The sequence below is a fragment of the Bos grunniens genome, chromosome 10 (genome assembly GCF_055505025.1).
Source record: "Bos grunniens cultivar Pamir isolate PY7600 chromosome 10, Bosgru_T2T1.0, whole genome shotgun sequence".
In the NCBI taxonomy this organism is placed as follows: domain Eukaryota; kingdom Metazoa; phylum Chordata; class Mammalia; order Artiodactyla; family Bovidae; genus Bos; species Bos grunniens.
This window is the reverse complement of record NC_141174.1, coordinates 56,420,270-56,433,440: the sequence shown is the minus strand read 5'-3', so window position 1 is coordinate 56,433,440 and position 13,171 is coordinate 56,420,270. Positions and strand designations below refer to the sequence as shown.

At 43.6% G+C, this 13,171-nt stretch overlaps 1 long non-coding RNA gene across 1 annotated transcript; it reads left to right on the top strand.

The window, feature by feature from the left end:
* The first annotated feature begins 6,716 nt into the window (after positions 1–6,716).
* On the top strand, positions 6,717–9,430 carry LOC147364569 (uncharacterized). Its single transcript, XR_015134686.1, has 2 exons — positions 6,717–7,105; positions 7,482–9,430. It is a non-coding gene; the product is annotated as an uncharacterized LOC147364569 (long non-coding RNA).
* Positions 9,431–13,171: the final 3,741 nt, after the last annotated feature.

Below are 13,171 nucleotides of genomic sequence, written 5' to 3'. Positions count from 1 at the left end.
CACCTGGAAAGCCCATCCCCACCCTAAACAAAACCAAGCCTTCCTGAGACTTCCTTGATGGTCCAGTGGCTAAGACTCCCATGCTCCCAATGCATGGGGCTTGGGTTCAGTCCCTGGTGGGGAAACTAAAGACACTGCAACTAAGACCCGGCACAGCCAAATAAATAAAAATAAATAAATATTAAAACAAAACAAAAAGCCTGCAAACCTTCCTGCCTCGACAGCTGAAATGCCTTTAACAGAGGATAAGTTCTGGAATTTGACATATTAAATTAATAGCCACAATAAGGATAAAAATAAAGTAAGATAGGTGGGTAAGGAAAAAGGTAAGTCAAAGGAACACATTATCAACACAGGAATTTCAGAAAGAGCAAGGGAAATATTTTGAAGAAGGTCCCTCTTTTGCTACCTTGTAACCAACTACCGACTTTACCTTCAAGGCGAATGAATTTTGCTTCTGGCAAAATCAACAGACTTCTGTCGACTCCCACTATATTCCAGGAACACAGAGAGTGCAAAGATGAGGCAAAACAGCCCCTGCTCTCAGGTAGAAGAGAACTGCTATTAGATAATAAAAGGTCCTTTCCATTGAGTGCCAAGAGTCAATGATTCATTGAACAAAACATTTACTGAGCACAAAAAGGTAAAATGGTTGTCTGAGGAGGCCTTACAAATAGCTGAGAAAAGAAGAGAAGCTAAAGGCAAAGGAGAAAAGGAAAGATATCCATCTGAATGCAGAGTTTCAAAGAAAAGCAAGTAGAGATTAAAAAAAAAAAAAAGTCTTCCTAAGTAATAAGTGCAAAGAAATAGAGGAAAACAATAGAATGGGAAAGACTAGCGATCTCTTCAAGAAAATTAGAGATACCAAGGGAACATTTCATTCAAAGATGAGCACAATATAGGACAGAAACAGTAGGGACCAAACAGAAACAGAAGATATTAAGAGTTGGCAAGAATACACAGAAGAACTATACAAAAAAGATCTTAATGACCCAGATAACCATGATGGTGTGATCACTCACCTAGAGCCAGACATCCTGGCCGCGAAGTCAAGTGGGCCTTAGGAAACATCACTTATGAACAAAGCTAGTGGAGGTGGAATTCCAGCTGAGCTATTTCAAACCCTAAAATATACTGCTGTGAAAGTGCTGCACACTATATGCCAGCAAATTTGGCAAACTCAGCAGTGGCCACAGGACTAGAAAAGGTTAGTTCCAATCCCAAAGAAAGGCAATGCCAAAAATGTTCAAACTACTGCACAATTACACTCATTTCACATGCTAGCAAAGTAATGCTCAAAATCCTCCAAGCTAGGCTTCAACAGAACGTGAACTGAGAAATTCCATATGTTCAAGCTGGATTTAGAAAAGGCAGAGGAATCAGAGATCAAATTGCCAACATCCACTGGATCATAGAAAAAGCAAGAGAATTCCAGAAAAACATCTATTTCTCCTTCATTGACTACGCTAAAGCCCTTGACTGTGTGGATCACAACAAACTGTGGAAAATTCTTAAAGAGATGGGAATACCAGACCACCTTACCTGCCTCCTGAGAAATCTGTATGCAGGTCAAGAAGCAACAGTTAGAACCAGACATGGAACAACAGACTGGTTCCAAATTGGGAAAGGGGTACGTCAAGGCTGTATATTGTCACCCTGCTTATTTAACTTATATGCAGAGTACATCATGAGAAACGCTGGGCTAGATGAACCACAAACTGGAATCAAGATTGCAGGGAGAAATATCAATAATCTCAGATATGCAGATGACACCACCCTTATGGAGAAAGTGAAGAGCAACTAAAGAGCCTCTTGATGGAGGTGAAAGAAGAGAGTGAAAAAGCTGGCTTAAAACTCAATATTAAAAAAAACTAAGATCATGGCATCTGGTCCCATCACTTCATGGCAAATAGATGGGGAAACAATGGAAACAGTGACAGAATTTATTTTTTTGGACTCCAAAATCACTGCAGATGGTGACTTCAGCCAAAAATTAAAAGATGCTTGCTCCTTGAAGAAAAGCTGTGACAAACCTAGACAGAGTATTAAAAAGCAGAGACATTACGTTGCCAACAAAGGTCCATCTAGTCAAACCTATGGCTTTTCCAGTAGTCATATATGGATGTGAGAGTTGGACCATAAAGTTGAGCACCAAAGAATTGATGCTTTTGAAGAGTGGTGTTGAAGAAGACTCTTGAGAGTCCCTTGGACAGCAAGAAGGTCCAATCCATCAATCCTAAAGGTAATCAGTCCTGAATATTCACTGGAAGGACTGATGCTGAAGCTGAAGCTCCGATACTTTGGCCACCTGATGTGAAGAACTGACTCATTAGAAAAGACCCTGATGCAGGGGAAAGACTGAAGGCAGGAAAAGGGTACAACAGAGGATGAGATGGTTGAATGGCATCACTGACTTCATGAGTTTGAACAAGCTCCAGGAATTGGTGATGGATAGGGAAGCCTCCAGTGCTGCAGTCCATGGGGTCACAAAGAGTCAGACACTCTCTTTCAGCAAGCGAACTGAAGAAGAATTACTACATTCCAGGTCCTGGGTTGGGTCTTCCTCCTTTTCATTTGGTTATCTGCTTTTCTTAATGCATAAAAGTGTCAAGCTGGCAGTCCCAGATGGAACATCAAAGAGGGAAACCACAGAGTGACTGGTCTCTGCCCTAGCAGGGCTGGACTAGGGAGAGGTAAGTGAGAACTCCAGGATGCAAAACCAAGGAAGTCTTAATGTGTATGTGCTTGCATGACCTGGAGAGTGGGCACCTCCTTGAATTTTGCACTGTAGCGCCCCACCTGGCTGTACTGGCAGAGCCTGCTATGAGCCTGGGAGGGCTGGAATTGGCATTTTTGGGTTTGGGTTACCTAAGACCCCCCAACTCCCTGGTGAGGAATTACATCTTTCTCACTGTATCCATCCTGCGGAACTCTCCCATGGCCTTGATTCCCCAGAGACTAGGCTGGTGTGGGCGTCACAGGCTCCCTTCCGGACTGTGACTCCTGGGCTGAATGAGCTAGTTTCTGTTTCTTCCCACCATCTACAGTCTCCCTGAGTAATGCTGACATTCCAGTCCAGGTCCATGGACCAGCATCGCCTGGTGCTGGTGAGAAATGTAGACCCTCAGGCCTGTCCCAGACCACAGTCAGAATCTGCATTTTGACAAGGTCCCCCACTCCTTCCACCATGGCATGGCCCTTGCTACAGCCCTTGAGGTTCACAACAGAAGGCCTGGCAAAGCAGCTTTGCTGAAAATGCACCACTTGTTCCACTGCAGAGGCTGGGTTTGATCCCTGGTCAGGGAACTATGATACCACGTGCTGTAGGGTCAAAAAAAGAAAAAAAGAAGTGGGGGCCAGGGGGCCAAGGGGCTCTTAATGTTGTTCAGGGATACTTGCCTCTTACAGATCCAGTCTCAATGTTTTTCTGACATCCTAGTGATAGCAGACCCTGATATCACAGTTAATACTGTGAGGAGACAAAATAATGAGAATAGTTTTACCAAAGACAATGAAACATTGTATAATGTCTGTATTTCACCATTGATTTGAGTGCACCCTTAGAAAACTAAGTGTAACAAAAACCCAGGACATTTTTGGAAACTGTATGCTCTAGCAACTCTTTGTAGAGTTTTATACAAGTACTCTTTTATGAGTTATATAAAATGTTATAAATGTAGGGAAAAAATGCACCACTTGCTGAAACTCAAGGAGGCTCAGGGCTGGCCCTGCCCTTCCCAGTTGGGCCTCCCTCCCTGAGGAGTCCTCAGACACACTCATCTGGTACTTTGTTAATGGTTGACTCTAAAATAAAACAAATAGGTATTAATTTGATAAAATGATGCCAGCACCACCATTTGAACAAGCCTCTTTCCAGAGATGCCCCTCCTTTTTAAAGTGGAGGTGGGTGACTCAAGAGGCTACTTCAAAGTGTAAAGGTACTCCCCTCAGTCTTGAGCTAATATGAGACAGTGGTGGTTCTTTTTTAGAGACAGACCTCTGGTCTTTCTTCCTTTTAGAATGGGCCAGGAGAGTAGAGAAGAGGTGTCAACAACTCTAATACTTACTGATAGCCTACTACACACCAGACCCTGGACATATATTTTTTATTCTTTAATGCTATCATAAAGGACAGGCTTAGACAGAGGATGAAACAAATTCAGAGAGGCCAAAAGAACTTGCCTCAAATCATCCAGTGTCTACCTGGGAAGAACCAGACACTGAACCCAGGTTCTATGTGTTTCTGACTCACAAGAACATATGAAACCTAACACATTACTGCAGCCAGCCTTTGCCCCATGTGAGAGTAGTGGTGGGGGTGATGATGGCTCTGGGTGTGCATGTATGTGAACATGTGTTTGGGGATGGTGGGTTGGGGTGCTCAGGAGAGGCAAAGGCAAGTGAGAAGCTTGCAGGCAGGCCCAACTCCTTGTGGTGGCCGGCCATGGCATCAGTGAGATATGCAGTCAGCTTAAGATTTCACATGTTTGTAAATTAAAATGAGAGGACTAACAAGGACCTACTGTATACCACAGGGAACTATATTCAATACTTTTTAAAATTAAACATTTTGCGGGGGGGGGGGGGCACGTGGCATGTAGCATCTTAGTTCCCCAGTCAGGTATTGAACCAAGGCACCCTGTATTGGAAGTGCAAAGTCTTAACCACTAGACTGCCAGGGAAGTCCTATACTCAGTATCAGTTCAGTTCAGTTTAGTTCAGTCACTCAGTCGTGTCTGACTCTTCGTGACCCCATGAACCACAGCACGCCAGGCCTCCCTGTCCATCACCAACTCCCGGAGTTCACTCAGACTCACGTGCATCGAGTCAGTGATGCCATCCAGCCATCTCATCCTCTGTCGTCCCCTTCTGCTCCTGCCCTCAATCCCTCCCAGCATCAGAGTCTTTTCCAATGAGTCAACTCTTCGCATGAGGTGGCCAAAGTACTGGAGTTTCAGCTTCAGCATCATTCCTTCCAAAGAAATCCCAGGGCTGATCTCCTTCAGAATGGACTGGTTGGATCTCCTTGAAGTCCAAGGGACTCTCAAGAGTCTTCTCCAACACCACAGTTCAGAAGCATCAATTCTTTGGCGCTCAGCCTTCTTCACAGTCCAACCCTCACATCCATACACGACCACAGGAAAAACCATAGCCTTGACTAGACGGACCTCTGTTGGCAAAGTAATGTCTCTGCTTTTCAATATGCTATCTAGGTTGCTCGTAACTTTCCTTGCAAGGAGTAAGCATCTTTTAATTTCATGGCTGCAATCACCATCTGCAGTGATTTTGGAGCCCAGAAAAATAAAGTCTGACACTGTTTCCACTGTTTCCCCATCTATGATGGGACCAGATGCCATGATCTTCGTTTTCTGAATGTTGAGCTTTAAGCCAACTTTTTCACTCTCCACTTTCACTTTCATCAAGAGGCTTTTTTAGTTCCTCTTCACTTTCTACCATAAGGGTGGTGTCATCTGCATATCTGAGGTTATTGATATTTCTCCCAGCAATCTTGATTCCAGCTTGTGTTTCTTCCAGTCCAGGATTTCTCATGATGTACTCTACATACAAGTTAAATAAGCAGAGTGATAATATACAACCTTGACGTACTCCTTTTCCTATTTGGAACCAGTCTGTTGTTCCATGACCAGTTCTAACTGTTGCTTTCTGACTTGCATACTGGTTTCTCAAGAGGCAGGTCAGGTGGTCTGGTATTCCCATCTCTTTAAGAATTTTCCACAGTTTATTGTGATCCACACAGTCAAAGGCTTTGGCATAGTCAATAAAGCAGAAATAGATGTTTTTCTGGAACTCTCTTGCTTTTTCCATGATCCAGTGGATGTTGGCAATTTGATCTCTGGTTCCTCTGCCTTTTCTAAAACCAGCTTGAACATCAGGAAGTTCACGGTTCACATATTGCTGAAGCCTGGCTTGGAGAATTTTGAGCATTACTTTACTAGCGTGTGAGATGAGTGCAATTGTGCAGTAGTTTGAGCATTTTGGGCATTACCTTTCTTTGGGATTGGAATGAAAACTGACCTTTTCCAGTCCTGTGGCCACTGCTGAGTTTTCCAAGTTTGCTGGCATGTTGAGTGCAGCACTTTCACAGCTTCATCTTTCAGGATTTGAAATAGCTCAACTGGAATTCCATCACCTCCACTAGCTTTGTTCATAGTGATGCTTTCTAAGGCCCACTTGACTTCACATTCCAGGATGTCTCAGTGTACTCAGTATAATAACCTATAAAGGAAAAGAATTTGAAACAAAAAACGTATGTCTAACTGAATCACTTTGCTGTACACCTGAAACTATCACAGCATTGTAAATCAACTATACTTCAAGTAAAAATAAAAAATACAAGTGGAAATAAGCATATTTAGATTTTTTTTCAATGGTGATTTCATCAATGCTTTTTTGGGGAAATATTAAAACCTAAATTCTATCATGTTTTCTAATTCTTTTGGATCCCCTGCTTTTGCTGACACACTCAGTACACAACCCTGTAAGACCCACCTTAATGCCAGTTCTGAGGTTGAGGGTACCCGGCCCAGCTATGTGGAAGTGGTGGTGACAGCTTCTACCTGGGAGACCAGCAGTGCAAGGTGTGGTTAGGGAGGCGGGGAGGCTGCAAACTTTAGAATGAGCTACTGCTCCAAGAATTTCTGGAGTGCCTGTTTTCCCCATTCCTGGGCTCTGAGTCAAGAATGTAATTGAAGCCAGGGGACAATAGAGTGTGAAAGGAAAGATGTCCCCCGGTGTCAGATACCCTAGCCAACCAGACCCAGACACACAGAGCAGGTGCTTGGCTTTTGCTCCTGGTGCTGGCTGGGTCCCTGCACCCTGCCCCACACTCTGTGATAAAAGCCACAGCTCCTGCCTCTGTACCTCCAGAACGAGCTCTGACTGAGAAGAGCCTGCTTCCTCCTCCCAACCCCTTGTTTCCAGGCTAGAGATACAGAGGCAGGAGCCATATCTCAACAGAGGAAACCATGAAGCAGGACCTCAGATGCTAAGGACTTCCCAGAGGAGGGAGAGGATTTTGTTATTGTCTGAAGAAAAAGTTACCCTAGATAACCTTCTGGTGTGTGGGAAGAGGATCAATAGCCGGGTGAGCTGGGTTTGCATAGTGTCACTGAGAAGCCCCCATTGTGCCCTGGTGGAGACACAGGACCTGCATGCTGTCTTCTGGATGGCATGGGGGAGGTGGCTCCCACAGGGCTGGTGATGGTTGGCCTTTCCGTCTTGCAGGGTCTACTTAAGCCCTGCCTCCCCCACTGGAGAGGGGCTGTTCTTATTGTTCATCAGTTTTGGATTTTAGGGGTTTTTTGGCCACAATGTGCAGTTTGCAGGATCTTAGTTCCCCAACCAGGGATTGAACTGCCATCGTTAGTAGTGAAAGCGCAGTGTTAACCACTGGACCACTGGGGAATTCCCTGGATTTTAGTTCTGTAGGGCAATGAAACCTTATTTCCTTGTGATTTCAGGGGGAAAATCCAAGTGGGCTATCTGGCTCTGAACCATCCTGATGAACACCAGAGGCAGGCTTGAAAGAGCAAGGGCAGCACCATATGGCAGCCTCCCAGGTGAGTATGGAAGAGACAAGAGGCAGCCTTTTCCTTGAAGCCAGGGAGGGTGGCTGTAATGGCTGATGGCAGACACAAGACTCAGGTGTGTTTAAATAACAACACAAAAAAATGAAGCTATCTCTCTCTGAAAGCTTGCTGTGTCAGACACTGTACTAAAAACTTTACACGTAGCATCTTAATCATGCCCTGGATGCAGGTACTATTATTATCACCCCCATCATGCAGACAGAGACATTAAATAGCTTTCTCAAAGTGATACAACCAGTAAGTGGCAGAGTGACTTCAAAAATCTGGTCTTACTTCAAAGTCTGGCTTTTTGATTTTTGTTTTTGTAGTTGTATGTTTTTATTTTTGTCACACAAAGAAGGAGAGAGGAGGCGAAGGGGCGGAGCCCAGCAACATCCCTGGAACAGACTCTGAGGCATAGGTTCTGAGGCATACATTCATTCGGGTTTGTTCTGAAATGGCAATTTCAGTCCATGTTTCAGGAAACTCTCCAGGCTGTCAATCTCAGGGCAAAAAACTTACAGTAAAAACCTCCCACCTGTTCACCACATGGGGACACAACACAAAATGCAAAACAAACTTGTTTGGAAAATGTCCTTAAACAAGAATGGGCAAAGCCTGGGATTTTGACCTCTATCCTAGACCGCATCCGTCATAGTGCAGTTTAAGTTTCTCCTATTGCTGCTTCATCCATCTATCACCATTCACTACCAGTAGTTAAGGCTCTTACCAAAAACGGAGGTCAGAGTGACCCTGAGCAGTGCCTCGGAGACCACACAACAGTTCAGTTCAGTTACTCAGTCGTATCCGACTCTTTGTGGCCCCATGGACTGCGGCATGCCAGGCTTCCCTGTCTATTACCAACTCCCAGAGCTTACTCGAACTCATGTCCATTGAGTCGGTAATGCCATCCAACCATCTCATCCTCTGTCATCCCCTTCTCCTCCCACCTTCAATCTGTCCTAACATCAAGGTCTTTTCCAGTGAGTCAGTTCTTCGCATCAGGTGGCCAAAGTATTGGAGTTTCAGCTTCAGCATCAGTCCTTCCAATGAATATTCAGGACTGATTTCCTTTAGGATGGACTGGCTGGATCTCCTTACAGTCCAAGGGACTCTTGAGAGTCTTCTCCAACACTACAGTTCAAAAGCATCAATTCTTTGGCGCTCAGCTTTCTTTATAGTCCAACTCTCACATCCATACATGACTACTGGAAAACCCATAACTTTGACTAGACGGACATCTTTGTTGGCAAACACCCATATTCACTTTTATCAACTTCGGGTCTAAACATGGGTTACAGGAAAGAGTGGCCGCCATGAAAGCATCTGTTAAAGTTCAAGTTTGTGAGTTTACGTTGGTGGGAGGAGGTGGGGGAGAAACAGAGATAACATGGAACTGGATTTCTTAAAGCCCTCTATTTCAACCAGCTTGGAGAAACTGTCTTGTTTGTTTGTTTGTTTGTTTTTTAAGAACCCAAAGGCTGGAAATCAAATGGATTGTCCAGTCCACGCTGGAGCAGGAATCACTGCATATTGATAAACAGTTTAACACTATATTTAGGAAATCCTACACTTAAAATAAATAGTTTTTCCCCCCCAAAGTGTATGTTTTCATTTCCTATGAGTCAGAAAATATACAAAGAATTTCCTATCAGTTCTAGTTATAAGAACAAAAAAAATCAGAAAGAATCCAGATGTTTCAAAAACAGGAGAATAACAAACTATGGCATATTAACCATTTCATATAATGATACCGTGAAGACTAGATTAGCAAATAGGCAGGTATGCAAAGTTTTAAATAGAAAGTCCTCTGCATACACACAGGCAAAACACATGGAAAATAATTTTTTAAAGTGATAGTGAGACTTCTAGTGACCTTTTTCTTTATAGACTTTCTATTTTTACAATCTTTTGTGACAAATAAACTGAGAAATGTTTACAGTTATATGGTGCCTTGTACTTTAAATGTACATTTGGCTTATTTACCTTGCAGTCCTATATCCAAATATGGCAAATAGGTTTTCATTTGAATTTCTAAATCGCTACATGAAATTTACATATTCCTTTAAATATGTAACACCTATTTATTGCTGTTATGCAAGCTGGAGTTAATTCTCCCGGTTAGTGTTTTTCATTCAAATTTCATTATTCCATGTTAATCACTAATATTTTATTTTTCTTGGGTCGGAATCCAAACTAGTAAAGTGAAAGGGAGCTGCCATCACCAAGCAATTCCTATGGATACAGCAGTATAGGGACTTCCCTGGTGGCCTAAGGGTTAAGACTGTGCTTCTAATGGATGGGATGAGGATATGATCCCTGGTCAGGAAATAAGATCCCACATGCTGTGCCCAAAAAGTAAAAATTAAAAAACAAAACAAAAAAAAAACACAGTAGTGAAAGCCCATGTACATTACCTTGCTTTCTGTCTTTCATGGAAGGCTGGAAGAAAGATTACCTAGAGACCCCCAGGGCTCCTATCCCATTAAGAAAGTTGAAGTCTGGCAACCCCAGCAGGTCAGGTGACTCTTCTCTAAGGGCCTCAGGAAAAGCACGGAGGAGTCTTCCCACGGACTAAATGAGTTCGTGGTGATGCTCATCCATCTGCTTTCCTGGGAAGCAAAGGCTGGCTCCCTGCAGACCTCCCTCATGGAGTAGAAAGCTGATTTTGTAATCTCGAAGAGCCTATGTTTATTTAGGTATACACTACTCTTTGCTCTGAAGATTAGGAGATGCTCTAAGAGAAAAGCAAAAGTATAGTAAGATCCCAATTTTTTTGTTTTTTGGAAAGTCAATGGCATAAAACAAGAAATGAGGGGAGGGTAAGAGGGGAAAAGTTGTAAATTAAGTTCGACGAAATAAACCTACAATAATGAGCAAAAACTTGGTGGTGAGAGTAAATAGTAAGATCAAAGCAGATCTAAACTAACAGAGCTCTAGTTTCTAAGGTTTGAGAGGTAAGGGTGAGTTGTGCATGACTGTGGCTGGAATACTCAAGAAAATTATACAGCATGCCCAGAAAAGCCTTTCCCATTGGTTTTAGGTGCTTAAAAATCTTCCAGGAAGGGGGAACAATGCCTGTTTTCCATGCACTTCTGTATAATTTACTCTCATTTTGCCAATCATATCCTATTATTATTATTTAACATGTCTGCATTGCCTCCTGTAGATTATAGACTCTTTGCAGCCAAAAATTCTATACTTTTTCCTCCAACCTCCAACATATAGTCCCTAAAATAATAGGAGTGCTTTTTAAGTGGAAATGGAAATTCTTAGTCCTGTAAGCCAAATTACTGATGTATTTTTGGGTAAGTTTCTTTTTGATTTGGACCATTTTAAAAAAGTTTTTAATGAATTTGTTACAACATTGCTTCTGTTTTATGTTTTGGTTTTTTGGCCACGAGGCATGTGGGATCTTGGCTCCCTGACTAGAGATCCAACCCACACACCCTGCACTGGTAGGCAAAGTCTTAACCACTGGACTACCAGGAAAATCCCTACTTACAATTTTAATCTCCATGTACTCTCTAGTCACTACAAGACGATATACAGAGTCCCTGGTGGCTCAGAGGTTAAAGCATCTGCCTGCAATGTGGGAGATGCGGGAGATGCGGGTTCGATCCCTGAGATGGGAAGATCCCCTGGAGAAGGAAATGGCAACCCACTCCAGTATTCTTGCCTGGAGAATCCCATGGAGGGAAGAGCCTAGTAGTCTACAATCCACGGGGTCACAAAGAGTCGGATATGACTGAGCTACTTCACTTCACTTTCTATGTTTGAGAGTGAGCAGAATAAGAGATTATAATGAAAAACTACAGCTGGAGGGGAAAGAGAGAAGACAAACCAGAAACAGGAGAAGGTCCAGATAGGAGTTTTCAAGCAGAGGATCAGGGATGGAAGAGATGTGAACAGTTCTGCCAGGATTTGAGACCAGATACACTTCACTGAGTCACATTTTCTTTACATTGATTACATCTCTATTTCTAGGCAAATTACCCACCACATTCTTTTTAATTTCTTGGGAAGGTGCTAAGGCAGACAGTCCTGGAGTATCCTGGAAAAAGAGAGTACTTTGTGAGAACAGAGCAGGAAGACACATGATGGAAATGGTGGTCATTAAGCTCAAGTAAGCCACTGATGAATCACTTTCCAGCTGGTTCCTAAGATACAGATAAGCCAGCCATCTCCATGAAGCTAGCACTTACTTTAAAAACGAAAATGAAAAACCCTATTGCCTGGGTGCTTGGTCACACTTCTAATATGCCGATTGCTGGACTTTCAGCAACAATGCCAAACCCTTTTGGGATAGCAATGGTGCTCACTTTGGATAATGGTGTCTGTAACCACAGCATGACTCAAGGGCTTAACTGGCAAACTGTTTTACTGTGAAACGTACTTTTCAGAGGAAGTGGGCTTGGGACAGGGTGGGTGGGTGGAGGTCCTAAAGCAGGAGGTGGCCAGCACATCAAAACCTGGTTCATCAGAAGGCCACAGGGCTATAGGATCCCACTGCATCTACTGGAGAATTTAATTTTCCATTTATGAGTTCAAGCAATGAGTTCCACTGGAAAGGCAGCATTTCAAACCCTGAGTTGATAGGAGGTTAGGACTCACTATCATCAACTGTACTCCCCTCTTACCTCCATCCCTATGCAGCATCCATTCAGGGGAGCCCACTCCTTTGTGCTTCTGGCCCAGCCATGTCCAGCTGGCCCCTTGGGAGTAGAACAGTGTTCTGTGTGTTCCTGGGCCACATACAGAAGGGCTTTTCACCTTTCTCGTCACTAGGTTTCCTCTGGAGATGGGGATCTACTGCAGTCTCTTAAGAACGAACGAGGGCTGATCTGTCTTCACTTGTATTTGCTGCAAGGTCAACCATCAGGATCTGATGTTCTGTTCCCTTTCACTCAGCAACACATCCAAATGCAGTTCAAGAAATGGAGTAACAGAAATTTTCAAGAGCCAGTATTTTACTTAAAAATGAGATATGGCTCTTGCTACTCTGAAACATTCTTCACCTTCTATGCACAGGTGATTACGCTGAAATTGTTACCTGAGCATTTGTGTCTGGGTCAATCAACAACCATACTGTGAATGCCTTTTATGTGGAAGTACCACTGCAAAGCCATGAACAGTCTACTGGAGATTGGTGCTCAGGATTTTCATTTCAAAAGGAAAAAGTTATTTCAGTTTCCCCAAGGACCAAACACAAGGGGAAGAAAAGGCTTGGGTCAAGGGCCAGAAGAACTGGAAGCAGAGGCAGGGCGGGGGTGGGGCGTCCACACACATCACCTCATTTAGTTCTCGGTCTTGTGAAGAAGTGCACAGGCAAACCATCTTTAAGGTTGGAGAAATTGCTGCACAAATGGTTAAGATTAACCAGGGGTCACTCAGGAAGTGGTGGAGGACCTGAAGCAGGTCTCTCTGGTTTCCAAGCCCCACCCTGTGCTGCCTAGCCTGGAGGGGAACTGGGGTTGCACACAAGCAGATGGTGACCTTGAGCAAGCCACCGAGCTCTCTAGCGTTGAGGACGATAAGCCTCTTTCCGGCTCCGCATCAGCATTTCAGTTATGGCATTAGCC